Genomic DNA, 20,572 nt, shown 5'->3' with positions numbered 1-20,572 from the left:
CTTCCGGTCTAAATCTGGCTTCCGGTCTAAACTCGACTTCTGGCTCTCCATTTCCGGTCTAACCCGACTTCCAGTCTACACTTGACTTTTGGGTACCAACTTCCGGTATAAATCCGGCTTCCAGTCTAAACTCGACTTCTGGTTCTCCATTTCCGGTCTAACCCGACTTCCAGTCTACACTTGACTTTCGGGTACCCACTTCCGGTCTAAACCCTGCTTCCGGTCTAAACTCGACTTCTGGTTCTCCACTTCCGTTCTAACCCGACTTCCAGTCTACACTTGACTTTCGGGTACCCACTTCCGGTCTAAATCCGGCTTCCGGTCTAAACTCGACTTCTGGTTCTCCATTTCCGGTTTAACCCGACTTCCAGTCTACACTTGACTTTCGGGTACCCACTTACGGTCTAAATCCGGTTTCCGGTCTAAACTCGACTTCTGGTTCTCCACTTCCGGTCTAACCCGACTTCCACTCGGCGCGTTAAGCAGGCTCCCGAGCGCCATAACCCGGGTTTTCAGGGGAACGTACGCTTGGTGTCTCTACATGATGGTGTTTGTGAGCCTATCCGGAAGCCGAGCGCCAGAGCCGCTGAGCGCGCGCCTCCTATCGAGCTTTCTTTTGTCGTCTGCTTTTAAGTAAACATAGCAGTGGACCATAGCAGTCCTCTATAATCGTATAACTATTTACCGCCGACATCCGCTGATTCCGGAAACACAAAGAGCATGGGCGGTTGCAACGTCTTCCAACGGTTGCGCCATTTCGAAATGCAGTACACCGGAACATGCGTCATGCTCCGGAACTGGCCTCGCTCTTCCCCAGCGTTCTTCGTCTCCCCGGCTCCGAAGAAGGGGTGCGCAGGGTGCACCCGGGAACGTGCACCGGAAGTCACTTTGGAGGTGTTAAATGATCCCCTGAAAGAGGGAATGTTCCCGGAGCACGAACCTAACGCGCCCAGTCCATACTTGACTTTCGGGTACCCACTTCCGGTCTAAATCCGACTTCCGGTCTAAACTCGACTTCCGGTTCTCCACCTACGGTCTAACCCGACTTCCAGTCTGTACTTGACTTCCGAGCAACTTGAGTTAACCGTTGATTAGCCTCAATTAATTTCAGTTACTCTGCAATTACCTCTAATTACCGAAGATAACCACAGGATACTTGAGGTAATCTTGAATTACACATCAGATATTCCAGCACTTACTATCATGGTTAACCATTGCATTTCCTCGTGATTCCGCCAAAACTAGCCAATAGTTCAAAGCAGCTCTTTGAGCTTTCAGGTTCTTCGCTCGCTAGGTAGAGCCCGTGGTGCCCTACCTCCTCGCTTCATCTTCCTCTTTTGGCTCCGCCGAAGATGGTCACGCTTTTTGGACAGTCGCGCGATTTTCACTTTTCTCTTTGCTTTTTTTGTGCGTAATATACCCCACCTTTCTTTTTGAGTTTATTGTTTCGTTTCCCTGATTGTATACAAGATACAGGGGTATGTATCTGACCTTTCCTGCGCTTTCTATATTTCGTTAACGCTAGGTGCAACCTAGCTACTATCGGTGTTCACCGGGTGCAGTGTCCCGCGCGGAACTGAAGCCTTCGTTCCCGTTAGCGTCACACTCCAAAGCAGCACTCCAGAACCCATTAGCATCACATTTCCAACACCTTCTCACACACTCCTTGCTGTTCGATGGGAGCCTGGTTCTCCCTTCAAGCGAGCATGCAAGAGGCGGCCATGGCGCATTAGCGCAACCCCCAGCGAACCGCGTACAATTACACTAACTCTACACTCTCCTTGCTGTTCGTGGGTGCCTGGTTCGCCCTTCAAGCGGACATGCAAAAGGCGGCCGTGGCGCATTAGCGCAAAAGCGGACCGCATTCAGATACACTAACTTTACACTCTCCTTGCTGTTCGTGGGAGCCTGGATCTCCCTTCAAGCGGGCACTCAAGAGGCGGCCGTGGCGCCCAGCGCAAAAGCGGACCGCATACAACTACACTAACGTTACACTTCATTGACACTCGTTGGGAGCTTTGCTCTCCCGTAAAACGGGCACTCAGGAATCTGACGTCATGCATAGCGCTAAAAGGACAGCAGAGAGTTACAATAGCTGTCACACCTTTGTGAGCGCTCAGCCTCCGGTTACGTTCCACACAGCAGTGTGATGAGAATCCCAGATATTGCAGCAATTTGGCTTTTATTTGGGTGTCCCAATCGCACAGACATGTCCTACTTGCCACTGTGCCATGTACATGGTAGGCTAGGCAGCTAGCTTACTGACCGTTTACTTATTCACCATTGAAGTTGGCGCATTATGGCCTTTGTGGTTGATGCGCCAATAAAACCCAAATCAAATCAAATCAAACCCATTGGAGTTTGTAACCTTCATGCGGCCCTCTTCCCTGGGCGAGAGGCAAACTGATTTTACATATTCTGCTTCCTTCTTTGTCTCAGTATGTCTGACCCAACGACGTCCCGCCTCAGCACACTCGAGACCTCCAGGGGTGGAGAGACGATGGAGGTGGACATAGGAAATATGTCCACCTTACTACAGGATCTGTTTGCAGACAGGGCGCACGCGCTCTTGCGCCCACCACATCGTCCTGAGCAAGTGCACCGTGAGGAGGTTGATTCTTCGGGGCAAGACGAAGTAATAGAGGAAGTACCCCAGGACGAGCTGCCGGCACACCAGATACCCCCAGTTCAGTTTGAGGGCCCTTCAGGCGATGCCGCAAGAAACGCGGCAGAGGAGCCTGGGACAGCTTTTCTGCTACGCCAGACTACTCCGGGGTCCGTAGCCTGCCTGGAAGCAGTACTCAGCTTCATCCAGAGTAATTGGACAAGTGAAGGCCGTACGGAGCGGTGCAAGGTAGCCAGGAAGACCTCTCTCGACCTGGCTATGGCATCCCTCCAGCCGCCGGCTTGATCGGGAGATCAAGGAGTTCGGTGTCCGTAGACACCTCAAAATAAATGCTTCAAGGGACCGCACCCTGAAGTCTCTACAAGCAGCGCTGCTTGCGGTGCTGCGACCCATGGCAAACCTTCTTGCCGAGGCAATACAAGGGCCCCCTGCAAAGTCTTCTGTCGCCAAGCACCTGAGAGGGGCCATCTCTCTCCTGGCCCAGGCAAACTCGCTGGCTCTCTCCGAGCGGAGGGAGTCGGCACTAGAGAGCTTTCCCCCTGCACTGAAGTCTTTGGTAGACAACCTCCCGGAGCCTACAGGAGAGGATGCGGGGAGGCTTTTTGGGCGAGCATACCTCTCGCGCCTCCAAGAAAATGCCCAGGTGTGGCAGTCTTTGGACTCTGCTCTGGAGTCCTCCACCAAGCGGCCTACCACGAGCAGCCAGGGCACTGCTCCACAGAAGAAGGCACATACGTTTGTGCCAGACGCTGGTGCTTCATCAGCAGTGACACCGAGGCCCTTTCTCCTTGGCCTCTCCCCGGCTGGTGGTTCCAGGGGGCGAGGCGTGTTCTACAGAGGTAGAGGTAAGTCATTCCACCCTTACCAAGCCACAAGCAACATTACACATGCAGGCAGGTCGAATAGCACGTTGCATGGAACATGGGAGAACAATAACGGACGACCCCTGGATTCTTCACTGTGTTCAGGGCTACACACTCGACTTGCTGTCAACCCCTTGCCAGCTAAGGCTAACGCGCTGCCCCGACCTTCCAGCAGCTCAGAGGTCCCTTGTCGATCAGGAGATCAAGGCCCTACCGTCGAAGGGAGCAGTGGTTCCGGTCAGCCCCACACGAAACCAGTTCGTTTCTTTCATCTTCCAGGTCTCCAAAAAGGAGGGGGTTGTCGGCCAGTTCTCAACCTGAAACCTCTTAATGCATTCCTTCGGTACGAGCATTTCAAAATAGAAGGGTGGCATACGGTTCGGTCATTGATCCTCAGCAAGGATTTCTTGACTCGCATAGACCTCCACGACGCGTACCTTTCAGTCCCTGTTCATCCGAAACACAGGAACCTTCTCTGCTTCGAGTGGGGTGGCCTACGTTTCCGTTGGGAAGTTCTCCCCTTCGGCTTTGTATCGGCTCCACGGGTCTTCACAAAGCTCCTGAAACCAGTCATCGCGTTCTTTCGTTCCCAAGGCTTCCGCTTGGTGACATATTTAAACGATATACTTCTCATGCATCAGAGTCCCCTACAGCTCTCACAGCAGACTTACCAGGTAATGCTTACTCTGCATACCCTGGGTTTCCAAGTAAACAGACAGAAGTCTCAAATCTTACCCTGTCAGTCACTGCAGTTTCTGGGCTTCATTGTCAACACCCAGACCGTGCCTATTCAACTCCCATCGGAGAAGAAAGAACGTATTTTGTCCCAGGTCCGGTCTCTTCTCGCAAAACCCAGGACCTCACCGCGGGAACTCTCTCGGATGTTAGGCACGCTCAATTCAACGGTACTAGTCGCGTTTCCAACGCCGCTACACTACAGAGCCCTACAGCAATCGCAGAAGGTAGCTCTGCGCACGGGTTCATATGAAACAACTGTAGCTTGGACTCCTGCAGCTACGGAGGAGCTCATCTGGCGGGAGAAGAATCTCCCGCACTGGAGCGGTCGGTCCCTCCTAGACGAACAGATTGTCTTGGTGATTCAGTCGGACAGTTCACTTCTTTGCTGGGGAGCGGTTTGCAGAGGTCTTCATGTGGGACACCTATGGTCGCCCCAAGACTGCAGGCTTCACATAAACGAGCTGGAGCTCAAGGCGGCACTCCTAGCCCTCCAAACATTTGCGAAAGATTTGCGGCAGGGTCGCGTGCTGATTCAGATGGACAACACAGTCGCGATAGCTGCGATCAACAAGCTAGGAAGCGCACGCTTTGCAACCTTGTCTTCCTTAGCACTCGAAATGGGGTCCTGGTGCTTCAGAAAGGAGTTAACAGTCAGAGCGGAACACATCCCAGGGAAACTGAACGTCCAGGCAGACTGGGCAACGAGGGTGGATCACGACAGCAGCGGCTGGAAACTCGATCCAGACCAGTTCGACAAGGTAAGTTGCCTTTGGGGCCCGTTTCAGATAGACTTAATTGCAGACTCCACAAATTTCCAAATCCCAGCCTTCTACAGTTGGAATCCGGACCCTCTGTCTCAGAGGGTGGATGCCTTCACCAAGGATTGGACCAACGGCATCAACTATGCTTCCCCCCTTTCGTCTGGTGGGGAAATGCCTCCAGAAGCTGAGACAAGCCAGGACAACGTTGGTCCTAATTGCACCGGTCTGACCTGCACAGACCTGGTACCCAACTCTGCTTCAGGCTCTCGTAGACCATCCCAGGCTGATTCCACACCACCCACAGCTTCTTCTCAATAATGCCCAACTTGGTCACCCCTTAGTTTTGAGCGGTGGACTCCGCTTGGCAGCGTGGAAAGTCTCCAGCAGTCTTCCCCAGTCTTCGCAGTCGCTTTCACTTCACACTGCCACTCTCATCAATGCATCATGGCGCCAGGGCACCAGAGCGGTTTATGCTTCATGCTGGCGAAGGTGGTGTAGCTGGTGCAGTGCACAACAGGTTGATCCACTTCACCTCACTTTAACAAACTTCCTCAACTTTCTGAGTGAACTTCACCTTCAGGGGCTTTCTTATCGTTCAATTGGCTGTTATCGATGTGCCATCTCCCAGTCGGTTCACCTACTTAACGGTGTGAGTTTGGGAGATCACCCACTCACGTCTCGCCTTCTTAAAGGCATTTTCAACTCTACACCCCCGAAGGGGAGGTCCATGCCATTATGGCAAGTGAGCAAAGTAACTACATACTTGAGCAGTTTAGGACCTAACTCCTCCTTAACTCCTATATCTCTGACCTATAACCTCTTTATGCTGTTGGCTTTGGTAACGGCAGGTCGCTCTGCCGACCTTTCTATGTTATCGATGCATGCTTTAGCAAAGGCCCCGGTGGGGTGGCACTTACAACTGTTATGACACCGTAAGACCTCTCGACCTGGTCACTGCCTCAATTCTATGTTTGTTCCTAGCTTCCCACATGGTGAGGAACTTTGTACTCTCAAGTGCCTCGAGGAATACCTTAGTCGTACAGCCCCGCCTCGCCAGGGCACTGAGCATCTATTCCTTATCACACGCAAGCCGTTTGCTCGTGCCACCAGGGACAGAATTAGCCACTGGATTAAGCGTACGTTCGCTTCAGCTGGAGTGGATATGAATAATTTTACAGCACACTCTACTAGAGCAGCAGCGGCCACCACTGCTCTAGCAAGAGGGGCTTCGTTGGCAGATATCTTGAAAGTAACTGACTGGTTATCAGAATCTACTTTTAACCGTTTCTTTTACCGGCCGGCAACCGCTCTATCCTTTGGGGTGCAGGTCCTACGCTAGGCTTTGAACATGCAATGGTTAACCATGATACAACAACAACAACAACATAGATGAATGGATGATGATGATGTGGGATGTTTCCCTGCGTTGAGTGCAGGACCCTACCCCATTCCAAAGAGGTTCGTATGAGAGGATGACGAGGGAAGGAAATCCCTACAGTTCATGAAGGAGGCCGGTAGCCCTCAGAAAGGAAAGGAAAGCACCAAGTGCACGGCACTGATGTCCAGGGTTACTCCATGGGCCATGATAGTAAGTGCTGGAATGTCTGAAATGTAATTACCAGTTTTAACGAATGGTACTTACCTGAAGTTAAAGCGGGAATTATACGAAGTAAATGGAAGCACTTACTATCATGGTGCTCCCACCCGACCCTCCCTGCAATCCTAACGCCTCTCCTTACACTTTCAGCGATTTCTCGCGGAGCCGGTCGAGGTTGTTCTGGCTTTGCTCAGTGAAGTCTCAAGCGAAGTGAAGCAAGCACTACAGATTCAAACGACCTGATTACACAAATTTGCACCCTTTAGATTGTGTTTTGCTCGGTTATGTTATTCTGAACTTCACTATCTTTGGACTGTCCTCGGAGGCTCGACGCGACCGACGTCGCCAATTCGGAAGAGGACGCGAGGAGGTAGGATGGGCAGTGAGTGAATGATTCGTTCTTGGTGAACGAATCAATAGCTTGAACTGAGTGAATCAATTCACCCTCCCTAAAAAGATTCGTTCATTGATTCACCTTCAATGAGGGTTCTCGAAAACTACAAAAAAAAGAGGAAACACTGACTTCAAAATATTTGACGAGGTCGGCGCGGCGCCATCTCTGAATGCGAGCCGCAACCACAGCACACATCCGCAGTGACATGCGCATGCGCGCACACGGTGTGGTCGTGTGGCCGTAGGGTGGGGGGGGGGGGGCGCACAGCAGCGCGCAAGCGAGACTGAATCAAATGAATCGGTCTGAACCTTTCGATGCTTTTGATTCAGTTCAGAGGCGCATGGATCACGGTTGGCTGCTGCGCTGCTGCTCCCCTTGAGTCGAGGTGACTCGTTTGCTGTGCGTTTTAGATCACTGATTCATGTAGCAGTCCGTTCGCTTCGGACAGTTCGAGTTCGAGGGAGAACCTTTGTATGGTTGTGCGGCTCACCGATTCATTGAGTGCTCCATTTGCGATAGAGGTCGGTTAGGTGGTTCGGTTGTGCGCTGTGCTCGTGTGGCTCACTAACTCGTTTTCTGATCCGTTCGCTTCGCGCCGTTGGCTGGCGGGAGTGTCTGGCTCGCTGAGTCATGGTGTGATTCGTTCTCTTCGGGCTATTCTGAGACTGTTCGTTCGCGCTTGATGGCATTATCCACGGAATGGTCTGACCGCTCCTGATCGAGTGAGTGGGAACGGGGCTTGGACTGTTTTGCTCTGGACTGTTTGGTGTTCCGCGGCTTATCCTTTACGGGGATGGATCCTTTCGGTAGATAACGAGTTAATTATATCATTAAGCGGTCTTAATAACGATAGCAACCCCGACGCGTCCGTTCGAAAAGAGCTGCAACAGTTGCCGTGCTGCGCTGTAACCCTTGATCTTTTTATTAGGATTTGTCCGTTTCTCGCCGTATAAAGGCGATAAAACTGGCAACGTGAGGTAATGAGATATGCATGAAACTGCTCGAGACTCGACTTTAATGAAAGGCGGTGTCCGTAGCATATATACATTAGCGATAGCATACATTCGGCATGATTTACGTTAGGAAACGGATGGAACACGAATGAACAGGTAATTCTAGTGAACAAAAGTGTAAACATGACGCGACTCGCGTTTTGAGTTCGAATGTTCGAGCTCTGGTTATCACATGTTCGTGTTTAAAAACAGGATCTTCGACACCTTTGATGATGTAAGTCTGCTTCTTCGTTCTGTTATGACTTGGCCGCCTTTTGAAAAGATTCGTTCGCATGGAACGCTTGTAGCTGGGACGCACACTCTCGTTAGCATCACTTCCCAGTCAACACACATGGTTGACAGAATGTAAAATCCACGTTGAATATCGTTGAACAATGTGAAACGTGAATTGAGAACATGAATTTCACGCAGATTTTACGTAAAATTTCAACGTGCGAATTGTAATGCAGGAATTCAACGCTGGTTCAACACTCATATACCAGCAGCGGAATGGAGCACGTTATGACAGCGTTGATACTTACGCTGCAATTTAACGTAACTGAAAACGTAGAACGAACAACGTTGTTTCTGCACAAGTTTTACTTCAGGATTTCACATGCAAACTGCACACGTAGAAATCACGTTGGTTTATCATACGTAAAGCAACTGCATTATCCAATCCAATCCCATCCAGGATCCAATTCAAGTCAGTTCCTTTCAAAGCGAGAATCGGGGAAGCCGCACCAGACGCCATTCTCCTCAGATCGTAACCGCCATTAACTGATGCTGGCGTTTCAAGTGTATTTCTTTTTTGCGGCTCCTTCTTCTTTGTTTCGTGGCTTGTTTTGGTTTCGAACCGGGTTGTGCTGGTGACTGTGATATCGGTAAGCACAGGTTTCACTCGCACTGCTGGGATATACGAATCGGTTATGACGGTTACGGCGGCCTCTCTACTACCAGGAAGCTGGCTCAGAGATTATCGCCGCTGCTAGCAAGTCCAGTGTGTGCGTTTTATGAGTGATTCGTAGAAAGCGCAGGTATGTGCACGTCGGATTTCTGTTCATAATTGTGTTTACATTTGTAGAGTGTGCAAATAAGGTGACTGTTACATGGTGGGCTCCTGAATTGTTTTTCAGCGTTGTTGGCCGTTTCAAATTCGTGTGATAATTATCGTGACTTGTATTTCAGGACAGAGAGCGATGCGTGAAAGAAAGGCAGATGTTGAGCAAAGGGCGAGCCTGTACACAGACATAACGTAAGTTTTCTCTTAGCTGTTCGAATTGATCTTTTGCTTTGTTTGTGTTCTCTTTTATGCAGGCGTAGTCGCAAAGAAAGAAGACAGCCTGGATGCCGAAACGACGTGGCTTCCCGCGAGGTTCTAGTGCATTTCAACTATTAGAACGGTCAGTTAACTGCCTTTATTGTTCACAAGAGAGAGTATGGAAAAATGTAGCAGTGCTAATCAAATGTAAGGAGAATAAAACCTTTTGGCAAGCATATTCTTGTGTCATTATTTGCGACTATTATCAGGACATTATGCCTATTTGTGAAATAAAAGCATCGAGAAATAACATGTATTCAATAATAATTAAAAATGTAGTTACGTGTAATCTGCATTTTCATCGCACGTTAATTATACGTTGTCAGTTTGCTGTTGATTATTCCACCTTTTCAACGTTGGTATACGTTGAATTCACGCATAAACTACGTTTCAGTTACGTGGAATATGCGTTCTGGTCGCTGTTAATTTAACCCGTTTCTGCCTGTGACATTAGCCCGGTTGAATCAACGTTAATTGTTAACGTCGACCCTGCATTGACATGGTTGATTTTGAACGTGTTTTCAGCGTTGAATTTGCAATGTTGTGTTGACTGGGTTGTTATAGGCGTGGATACATGTCTTTCCGTTATCTCCACCACGCAAGCGGGTCGCATGCTCGAGGGACGAGAGGTTCTTGCAAGTACGTGTCAACCTCTATTATTCCCGCTGCTGTGGCATTTGCGCTCTGGGTGAGGCTTGATTGTTAGAGCGTGACGCGTAAGCTATATAACCCTAGTTGGATGATGCAGATAACACTTTTGGAGTAGATTGTTGCAGCTTCAGATGCTTTTTCGTAACGCGTAAGCTATATAACACTACAGTTGGATGCTGCAGATAACGCTTTTGGAGTAGATTGTTGCAGCTTCAGACGCTTTTTCGTAACGCGTAAGCTATATAACGCTAGTTGGATGATGCAGATAACGCTTTAGGAGCAGATTGTTGCAGCTTCAGATGCTTTTTCGTGACGTGTTAGCTATGTAACGCTAGTTGGATGATGCAGATAACGCTTTAGGAGTAGATTGTTGCAGCTTCAGACGCGTTTTCGTAACGCGTAAGCTATATAACGCTAGTTGGATGCTGCAGATAACGTTTTTGGAGTAGATGCAGCTTCAGATGCTTTTTCGTAAGGCGTAAGCTATATAACGCTAATTGGATGATGCAGATAACGCTTTAGGAGCAGATTGTTGCAGCTTCAGATGCGTTTTCGTAACGCGTAAGCTATATAACGCTAGTTGGATGCTTCAGATAACGTTTTTGGAGTAGATGCAGCTTCAGATGCTTTTTCGTAACGCGTAAGCTATATAACGCTAGTTGGATGCTGCAGATAACGTTTTTGGAGTAGATGCAGCTTCAGATGCTTTTTCGTAACGCGTAAGCTATATAACACCACAGTTGGATGCTGCAGATAACGCTTTTGGAGTAAATTGTTGCAGCTTCAGACGCTTTTTCGTAACGCGTAAGCTATATAACGCTAGTTGGATGATGCAGATAACGCTTTAGGAGTAGATTGTTGCAGCTTCAGATGCTTTTTTGTAACGTGTACGCTATATGACCCTAGTTGGATGATGCAGATAACACTTTAGGAGCAGTTTGTTGCAGATTCAGATGCTTTTTGGTAACGCGTAAGCTCTATAACGCTAGTTGGATGATGCAGAAAACGCTTTAGGAGCAGATTGTTGCAGCTTCAGATGCTTTTTCGTAACGCGTAAGCTATATGACGCTAGTTGGATGATGCAGATAACGCTTTAGGAGCAGTTTGTTGCAGCTTCAGATGCGTTTTCGTAACGCGTAAGCTATATAACGCTAGTTGGATGCTGCAGATCACGCTTTTGAACTAGATGCAGCTTCAGATGCGTTTTCGTAACGCGTAAGCTATATAACGCTAGTTGGATGCTGCAGATAACGTTTTTGGAGTAGATTGTTGCAGCTTCAGATGCTTTTTCGTAACGCGTAAGCTATATAACGCTAGTTGGATGATGCAGAAAACGCTTTAGGAGCAGATTGTTGCAGCTTCAGATGCTTTTTCGTAACGCGTACGCTACGTAAAGCTAGGTGGATGCTGCAGATAACCCTTTTGGAGTAGATTGTTGCAGCTTCAGATGCGTTTTCGTATCGCGTAAGCTATATAACGCTAGTTGGATGCTGCAGATAACGTTTTTGGAGTAGATGCAGCTTCAGAAGCTTTTTCGTAACACGTAAGCTATATAACACTACAGTTGGATGCTGCAGATAACGCCTTTGGAATAGATTGTTGCAGCTTCAGATGATTTTTCGTAACGCGTAAGCTATATAACGCTAGTTGGATGATGCACATAACGCTTTAGGAGTAAATTGTTGCAGCTTCAGATGCTTTTTCGTAACGCGTAAGCTATATAACGCTAGTTGGATGATGCAGATAACGCTTTAGGAGTAGATTGTTGCAGCTTCAGATGCTTTTTCGTAACGTGTAATCTATATAACGCTAATTGGATGATGCAGATAACGCTTTTGGAGCAGATTGTTGCAGCTTCAGATGCTTTTTCGTAACGCGTAAGCTATATAACGCTAATTGGATGATGCAGATAACGCTTTAGGAGCAGATTGTTGCAGCTTCAGATGCTTCTTCGTAACGCGTAAGCTATATGACGCTAGTTGGATGATGCAGATAACGCTTTAGGAGCAGATTGTTGCAGCTTCAGATGCATTTTCGTAACGCGTAAGCTACATAACGCTAGTTGGATGCTGCAGATAACGCTTTTGGAGTAGATCGTTGCAGCTTCCGATGCTTTTTCGTAACGCGTAAGCTATATAACGCTAGTTGGATGATGCAGAAAACGCTTTAGGAGCAGATTGTTGCAGCTTCAGATGCTTTTTCGTAACGCGTAAGCTATATAACGCTAGTTGGATGATGCAGAAAACGGTTTAGGAGCAGATTGTTGCAGCTTCAGATGCTTTTTCGTAACGCGTAAGCTACATAACGCTAGTTGGATGATGCAGATAACGCTTTAGGAGCAGATTGTTGCAGCTTCAGATACTTTTTCGTAACGCGTAGCTACGTAAAGCTAGGTGGATGCTACAGATAACCCTTTTGGAGTAGATTGTTGCAGCTTCAGATGCGTTTTCGTAACGCGTAAGCTATATAACGCTAGTTGGATGATGCAGATAACGCTTTAGGAGTAGATTGTTGCAGCTTCAGATGCTTTTTCGTAACGCGTAAGCTATATAACGCTAGTTGGATGATGCAGATAACGCTTTTGGAGCAGATTGTTGCAGCTTCAGATGCTTTTTCGTAACGCGTAAGCTATATAACGCTAATTGGATGATGCAGATAACGCTTTAGGAGCAGATTGTTGCAGCGTCAGAACCCCAAGAACACACACGGTCCTCAGGATGTCCTCACAGTATCATCCTGTCCTCGTCCTTCAAGGCGTATCCCCAGAACATCCTGACGATGACACTCGCGGACAGTCCGTGAAGAGTCATTCAGGTACGTCCTGTGCCCGTCCCTGTGGGTAGATAGTGGGACGAGAAATATTACTTTTAGTTTACCAGCTCAGACTCCCTAAAACACTTTTTTTTTCCCGGCCGATGCTTGGACCCGATTGACATTTTTCTGAAATAAAGGTTGGTCCAGCATAAAATTATCTGCCTCCGAAAAGGATGATTGTATATGATACATTCTCGTGAGGCCGACAACGGCAAGCCCAATTACCATCACCACCACCACCACCTCGTGGGAAGGACAGAAACGTGCGATTCTGTCCTATTGCTTTTGACTTGCAAAGGCCCCACCTGAATTTCTCAAACCAGAATGAGTAAGAAACATAGACTTTGCAGTGATGTAGAGCTAATACTTCAATTAATTCTTCGCTTTTAGTAGCTTTCGTCGCGTAATCGAAACGAACATGGACAGCTCACCCTTTGTTTTGTGTTGCAGACCAGCATGGCTCTCGAATGTACGGAGAGTCGCGTGAAAGCAATAAACAGTATCTGTTTCAGCTTCGGAAGAGAATACCTTTCGGTGTTGTTTCCGGGAAGATTTTTCCTAATACCTTTCGGAGGGCGTCTGCGCTTATTGTCCATTATGTACTAGAAAGGAACAGTCAGGCTTCATTCTGGCAGTTAACTAAGATGCATGGAGTCAGTATGCAACTGTTCTCTGTGCAATAAATAAAAAAACATTGATATGGGTTCTCTGACGACTTGGGGGTGTTTTATAAGTGCGCATGCTGAAAAAGAGATATGAATAGATAAAAAACCAATTGCATCCTTCAAATGCTCCAGCAGTATTCCCAAGTGGTCCTTACGTAGGATCTGTGGATGATCTGAGGATGCCATAGGGACGCTATATAGTGTCAAAATGACATGTTGAGGATGATTTGAGGATCAGATTCACCGTCCTGCGGATGTCACCCCCGTTCATGCATGATGCTCTTAGAATATCCTTGGGATGACAGTGTGTTGTTGGGGAAGCGTTTTCGTAACGCGTAAGCTACATAACGCTAGTTGGATGCTGCAGATAACGCTTTTGGAGTAGATCGTTGCAGCTTCCGATGCTTTTTCGTAACGCGTAAGCTATATAACGCTAGTTCGATGATGCAGAAAACGCTTTAGGAGCAGATTGTTGCAGCTTCAGATGCTTTTTCGTAACGCGTAAGCTATATAACGCTAGTTGGATGATGCAGAAAACGCTTTAGGAGCAGATTGTTGCAGCTTCAGATGCCTTTTCGTAACGCGTAAGCTACATAACGCTAGTTCGATGATGCAGATAACGCTTTAGGAGCAGATTGTTGCAGCTTCAGATGCTTTTTCGTAACGCGTACGCTATATAACGCTTGTTGGATGATGCAGAAAACACTTTAGCAGCAGATTGTTGCAGCTTCAGATGCTTTTTCGTAACGCGTACGCTACGTAAAGCTAGGTGGATGCTGGAGATAACCCTTTTGGAGTAGATTGTTGCAGCTTCAGATGCGTTTTCGTAACGCGTAAGCTATATAACGCTAGTTGGATGCAGCAGATAACGTTTTTGGAGTAGATGCAGCTTCAGAAGCTTTTTCGTAACGCGTAAGCTATATAACACTACAGTTGGATGCTGCAGATAACGCCTTTGGAGTAGATTGTTGCAGCTTCAGATGATTTTTCGAAACGCGTAAGCTATATAACGCTAGTTGGATGATGCAGATCACGCTTTTGGAGCAGATTGTTGCAGCGTCAGATGCTTTTTCGTAACGCGTAAGCTATATAACGCTAATTGGATGATGCAGATAACGCTTTAGGAGCAGATTGTTGCAGCTTCAGATGCGTTTTCGTAACGCGTAAGCTACATAACGCTAGTTGGATGCTGCAGATAACGCTTTTGGAGTAGATGCAGCTTCAGATGCGTTTTCGTAACGCGTAAGCTATATAACGCTGGTTGGATGCTGCAGATAACGTTTTTGGAGTAGATTGTTGCAGCTTCAGATGCTTTTTCGTAACGCGTAAGCTATATAACACTACAGTTGGATGTTGCAGGTAACGCTTTTGGAGTAGATTGTTGCAGCTTCAGATGCTTTTTCGTAACGGGTAAGGTATATAATGCTAGTTGGATGATGCAGATAACGCTTTTGGAGTAGATTGTTGCAGCTTCAGATGTTACGTACCATAAAATGCCCTCCGCCCAAAATACCATACAATAAAAATTCCGCAAAAAAGCATAGTGGTGTAGTAGTCATTGCGGAGTCGGACGATGAGTGGAGAATTCATTACTGAAAGATCCACTTGACACAGCAATACAAATAGAGTAACCTGCCTTTCCAGATCGGGTGCCGGAAATGCGAAAAATGATTAAGGAAGAATACGTTGTTCTTCACAAGCAATTATGACAATGTTGGATGCACTGAAATTATACACTGCCTATTTACACACAGTATTGTCGCCTTTGCTCACAGCTTGTACTTGAAAAAAAGAAACAGAAAAATCGGAGAAAAACAGCTAGCGGACATTATTGACAATAGATAGCTTCGAGTATGCTTCCTTATTGTGACTCCTAAAGAATTAAAATGCCGCGGAGTTTGTACTTAATCTCTCTATTTTTTATGTGTCACTATTTAACTTAGTGCGAGAATTAAAGCCCGGTTCACACCAAGTCCGGATCACACTATTGCGTTGTAATGCGTGCGCCAGTGGGTTGCCATAGTAACCAACCGGTGCGTGGCCCCGCGTGTGATATGCCATCATATAGGCCGCGCTCCAGGAAGAAGACGTAGAATGTCGATGGGAACGTTAAGTAGCAGCTCTATCCAACGCGCTCGATGTACTCTCTCCCTCGTACTCCGGTGCCTCTACTAAATGGTCTTTCAGGGCCACGAGCGCGATACACTCCCCAGTGAAGTTTCCGAGGCGTATCATTGGTTTTCCGACGTCCCCTTCCCCCGTACGTCACGGGTCCAGAGCAACACTTACGCACTCCGACCTGCAAGCTGGAGCGTGATAGTTCGTCAAAAGCGCCACGCTCCGGAAAAGGAGTGATACCGTTGAGTATGTAGAGGAAGTGGTGTTCCTCTACATGAGTCCTGACCGGCGATGATGGAATGTCCCAGCGGGCAGATGATCGTGGCCTCACGCTAGGACGGCGCTGGTAGAACTGGCTGCAAGGGGCAGTGGCACGCGGCAGCACAGCCATGTCTTCATAGTCATCCACGTGCCGCCACAAGTAGAACGGCAGCACTCTGGACTCTGGAGAGACTGTACTCTGCAGCAGGCAGGCTGTTAATATTGTCAGCGGTATTTGAATGCTTATTCCGAAAGAAGCGCCCGCATTGCAAATTTTACGTGCGACAGAAAACCCTGAACAGTTTATAATCACGACTGAAGCTACGGGGAAATAGGGTGCCAGAATATGGTAGCTCCCCCTGCAGAGGAAGCTTGTATTGAGTCACCCTACGGTGAAAACACACGGCGCGACGCCTGGTGCGAAATAATCTCCCATTCGTCGAGCAACAATATTAACACCACCCCGACCCTCTATATAGACCTCTACCCGAGAAACGTTATCATGACGTTGGTAGACAGACCGAAACCGAAACAACTGGGAAGGGGAGGACTGGGTTCCACGAATGGGCACTCGTTCGCTTCCGCTGATTGAAAGAAACGCAGGAGCGAAGGTCGCGTCTCTTTCAGGGACCATATTAATTCCCCCAAGACCGCGCGTGGCTTTCGGGCGCGACCTTGTAAGTTCCTATCTTCGAACGTATATCAACTCTACCATATTAGTCGCGCTCTCAAGCACTATGGCGTCATTTGTTTACAAACAGGGAGAGGTCTATTGGATAAGGGCCAGCTTTCACTTGGCGACGAACGACACGACGTCGTAAGCGGGTGGCGAAAAGAGACGCTCATTAGTTAAACCAGTTTGATATTGTTCAATGCGTTGTTCCCCATACAAATAAAAGGTGGAATAGCTTTTTGTTTGGTCTACCTCAAAGAGGCATATGTTTTGTTGATATTTTGCCCTCGTTTACTCGGCACAAGTGCGCCCGGATTGTGTTGGAAATTTCCAGCAGTTTTTCTGGCGGCACTTCTTACAATTGAGTGGTTTTAAAACTATTTTTCAGGGAAAACACTGAAAGAAACCCACGTAGAACCCACGTTCAGGTTTCGTTCTTCATGCATGTCGTCCACCATCCTGCCTGCGTCTACGCCTCTTTCCTCTTCTTTTTTGTGTCCTCTCCGCGCTGTAAGCGCACATAGTATGCCAACACGCTGCGCCATCTGCGCATTCTTCTATCCCTCATTGCACTAAAATGAAATAGCTTCGGAGCTACAGCGTTCATAACGTCCTATTTCCCCCCAAAGAATGAATATAGTGTTGGACAATGGACGTGTTGCACCCTTATCACCAACGCCCGCGTAAAATGGCGGCGCTAGACTCAGGCTCAAGATCACCAAAGACGATAAGAAGGAGTGGCTTTTTTAAGTCTGGCTCGCATTTCCGTTGACAGTTCCCGACAGCATTCCTGGCGACTGAACTGAGCCTTTCATGGAACAGAACATGGAACATTTCATTCTTATTCTTGCTTCTAGGTTTCTTCTATTCCTCTAATCTTGCTGTATGGTAATTTTCACAGATGTTCCTTCTGCAAGGACCTCCTACGAAATTGCCCAGGAAATCTTCCACCAAAGTGGAGTTGACAGTTCCCGACAGCATTCTTGGTGAGTGAACTGAGCCTTTCATGGAACAGAACATGGAACATGGAACATTTAATTCTTATTCTTGCTTGATGGTTTCTTCTGTTCCTCTAATTTTTCTGTATGCTAATTTTCACAGATGTTCCTTCACCGCAAGATGTTCCTTCTGCAAAGGCCGCCCACGAAATCTTCCAAAGTGGAGTTGACAGTTCCCGACAGCATTCTTGGTGAGTGAACTGAGCCTTTCATGGAACAGAACATGGAACATGGAACATTTAATTCTTATTCTTGCTTGATGGTTTCTTCTGTTCCTCTAATCTTTCTGTATGGTAAATTTCACAGACGTTCCTTCACGGCAAGATGTTCCTTCCACCACCTATCTTTGTGCAGCTTCAGATGCGTTTTCGTAACGCGTAAGCTATATAACGCTAGTTGGATGATACAGATAACGCTTTCGGAGCAGATTGTTACAGCTTCAGATGCGTTTTCGTAATGCTCCAATTTTTTTTAACGATCCCGACGCAGAGAAAAAAAGTACTGCGATGCAGACACGTTGGGACCGTCTACGACACAGTGGCTTAGTCGGTACTCGGTAGCCACTAAGGCGAGTCGGCGCCTGTGTCGTATTTTGGAGCACATTGTTGCAGCTCCACATGCTTTTTCGTAACGCGTAAGCTATATAACACGAGTTGAATGCTGCAGATAACGCTTTTGGGGTATATAGATTGTTGCAGCTTCAGATTCTTTTTCGTAACGCGTAAGCTATATAACGCTTGTTGGATGATACATATAACGCTTTCGGAGCAGATTGGTGCAGCTTCAGATGCGTTTTCGTAATGCTCCAATTTTTTTTAACGATCCCGACGCAGAGAAAAAAGTACTGCGATGCAGACACGTTGGGACCGTCTACGACACAGTGGCTTAGTCGGTACTCGGTAGCCACTAAGGCGAGTCGGCGCCTGTGTCGTATTTTGGAGCACATTGTTGCAGCTTCACATGCTTTTTCGTAACGCGTAAGCTATATAACGCGAGTTGAATGCTGCAGATAACGCTCTCGGCTCCTGTCGAGTGAGGACGTGTTTTGGAAATCTCCTAACCTCGTGTTAGCGCCTCCCAGCCTTAACAGCCCTTTTCAGGGCTAAGTGCCTCGTTCACCCTTTTGCGTTTTTTCCTTTTTCTTTTACAGGAATGGACCTGGAACCGGATCCCGCCATGCTGCTACCGCCGGTGACCCCGTCGCGGGACCACGTGGCAGCGAAGGGCCCCCCGTCCACGCCAGTGAAATGTCCAAGGCGAGTTTCTCCTGACGACGTTTCTTTCCGTTCCAGATCCCGCAGCACAAGCGCCACCAGCCACCTGCAAGACGACGACGACGGCTTCGTCACGGTCGTGTACAAGAAGTCACGAAAGGCCGGCATCCCAGTGGTCTCTACGCTCGTCGACCCCGAGGTAAGTCTCCTCAACACTGACCCGAATCTGATTGCTGCGCAGGTGCTCAAATCCACGCAGGAACGAGTGAGGAATCACCGTTTCTCGCGGAACGGCAGCCTGACCGTGACCGTCGCATCGCTGCAAGCTGCCAAGGCCCTGCTCGGCGTCACGTGCCTCGGAACCACCGCCGTCACCACCCGGATCCCGGAGTCCTACGCCAGGAACGTGGGAAAGATCGGCGGCGTCAACTCCAGCTACACGGACGCCCAGCTGCTGGAGTACCTGCGACCCTTGGGAGCCATCGACGCCCGCCGCCAGGTACGCTACCGCCCGAACCCAGACGGCACAACGAGCAGCGTCGTCGTCACCTTCAAGAGCGACGTCGCCATGCCCGAGGAAGTGCCGCTAGGCTTCGACAAGTTCAAGGTAAGCGAGTACTTCTCACCCACCCAGTGTTATCGTTGCCAGGGCTTTGGGCACGTTGCCAAGTACTGCCGTCGGTCGGAGCACTGCCGCGCATGCGCCAGGAGCCACGCCTTCAAGGACTGCACGACGCGGAAGGAGCAACGGTGCGGCAACTGCGGAGGTCCCCATCCAGCCAGCTTCGGAGGATGCCCCAGGAGGAAGGCCGCCATCGCTGCTGTGAAGACGGAAGCCTGCGAGGTCACCCCGTCCCGGAGCGGCCGCATCAACCCTGCCGTCGTGAAGCCAACGCGCCCGGCACCCGTCCGCAGCGCCGACGCCTTCCCAGCACTGCCGAAGCCAGCGGCCCCTGCCAAGAAGCCTGCCACAGCCAAACCGGCCTCAGGTAAGATTCCTGACACTAATGCTACCCCCAGTGTTTGGGATCTGCCCAGGGACCCTGCCCCGACCCAGAGACCGCCGCCGCCTGCCGCCAACAGACCCCCGCGGACGACGGCGGCCCCTCTCAAGCCTGCTGTACAGGAAGCTGCTGCCAAGCCGGAACCTGCACCTCCCCAGGGCACCCAGCTGGTGATGATGTTGGTCCCCCTGCTCATCACAGCCTTCCGTGCCATGCTGGCTGCCATCCCAGCTGCCAGCAACATCCCAGAAGTCCAAGCCTTCAAGGTAATGGAACCAATGCTTACCAGTCAGCTTTCTACTTTCAGTTATGGACAGTAAGCCCCACCGGAGCCAACAACCTACCGCACCCGCCTTCCCCCGCGTCCTGCAATGGAACTGCGCAGGACTACGACCCAGGATGGCCGAGCTCAAGCAACGCCTCTCCAAGACCAGCTACAGCGTCATCTGCCTCCAGGAATGCAACATCCCGGACACGATGGGGCTACCTGGCTCCATTATGTACACCTCTCCCAGCATACCACACTTCGGCCACGGCTGCACGGCAGTCTTCGTCGCAAGGCACCTGGCACAAACCCAGCTGCCCACAGACCAGCTGTCGTCAGCCGTGATTGAAGTCACAGCTGTAAAGGTAAGTTTTGGAAATGACTCACTCACTGTCGCCTCTGCTTACATCCGTCCCAGCTACGCGGTTACGGTGGACCAGATACCTGACGACTTCCTGCAGCAAGTGCAGTCCTCCCTGCCAGGCCCTCTGCTTCTCTGCGGTGACCTCAACGCGCACCATCCGCTCTGGGGTTCTTGCAAAGCTGACCGCCGCGGCCGACGCCTACTGCAGTCCCTGGAGGATTGCAGTCTGCTCGTCGCCAACACAGGTGAGGTA

The 20,572-nt window shown here is 49.0% G+C and overlaps 1 long non-coding RNA gene across 2 annotated transcripts; it reads left to right on the top strand.

Annotated features, from left to right (window-relative positions):
• Positions 1 to 8,470: 8,470 nt before the first annotated feature.
• Positions 8,471 to 9,470, top strand: LOC135374010 (uncharacterized). 2 transcript variants are annotated; one of them, XR_010416716.1, is made up of 3 exons: positions 8,626 to 8,855; positions 8,932 to 9,008; positions 9,160 to 9,470. It is a non-coding gene; the product is annotated as an uncharacterized LOC135374010 (long non-coding RNA). The 2 variants fall into 2 exon arrangements; XR_010416715.1 differs by having other exon boundaries at positions 8,471 to 9,008.
• Positions 9,471 to 20,572: the final 11,102 nt, after the last annotated feature.

Source organism: Ornithodoros turicata, unplaced genomic scaffold, assembly GCF_037126465.1.
Source record: "Ornithodoros turicata isolate Travis unplaced genomic scaffold, ASM3712646v1 Chromosome39, whole genome shotgun sequence".
Classification (NCBI taxonomy): Eukaryota; Metazoa; Arthropoda; class Arachnida; order Ixodida; family Argasidae; genus Ornithodoros; species Ornithodoros turicata.
Note: the sequence above shows the minus strand (reverse complement) of the source record. Positions and strands in the feature narration are given on the sequence as shown.